Source organism: Schistocerca serialis, chromosome 5 (assembly GCF_023864345.2).
Source record: "Schistocerca serialis cubense isolate TAMUIC-IGC-003099 chromosome 5, iqSchSeri2.2, whole genome shotgun sequence".
Taxonomy (NCBI): Eukaryota; Metazoa; Arthropoda; class Insecta; order Orthoptera; family Acrididae; genus Schistocerca; species Schistocerca serialis.
Genome location: NC_064642.1, coordinates 610,261,789 through 610,262,410, shown reverse-complemented (window position 1 = coordinate 610,262,410; position 622 = coordinate 610,261,789). Strand labels below are relative to the sequence as shown.

General features: G+C 46.8%; 1 non-coding gene across 1 annotated transcript; it reads right to left on the bottom strand.

Annotated features, from left to right (window-relative positions):
* Positions 1-344: 344 nt before the first annotated feature.
* Trnas-cga (transfer RNA serine (anticodon CGA)) lies at positions 345-420 on the bottom strand. Its single transcript has one exon. It is a non-coding gene; the product is annotated as a tRNA-Ser (tRNA).
* Between the last annotated feature and the right edge of the window lie 202 nt (positions 421-622).

Here is a 622-nt window from a genome sequence, read left to right as displayed (position 1 = left end):
GATCTTCCGAAACTCAGATCGCTCTGTTCTTCCATGATATCCATGATGGTGCAAAGGTTGATGCCGTATTCCTTGACTTCAGAAAGACTTTTGACACCGCCCAGGACTGCCGTTTAGGGAAAAAATATACGAGCTTACCAGGTATTGGACCACATCTGCGACTGGATTCAGGAGTTCCTTGGAGATAAAACTCAACACGTCGTTCTTAAAAGAAAGAAATCGACAGATGTAAATGTAATTTCCGGAATACCCTAAGGAAGTGTAATAGGTCCGTTACTGTGACTCTTCAACTTCCAACAGCGTATTTCTTGAATGAGATGAAACTTCCTGGCAGATTAAAACTGTGTGCCGACCGAGACTCGAACTCGGGACCTTTGCCTTTCGCGGGCAAGTGCTCTACCAACTGAGCTACCGAAGCACGACTCACGCCCGGTACTCACAGCTTTACTTCTGCCAGTACCACGTCTCCTACCTTCCAAACTTTACAGAAGCTCTCCTGCGAACCTTGCAGAACTAACACTCCTGAAAGAAAGGATATTGCGGAGACATGGCTTAGCCACAGCCTGCGGGATGTTTCCAGAATGAGATTTTCACTCTGCAGCGGAGTGTGCGCTGATATGAA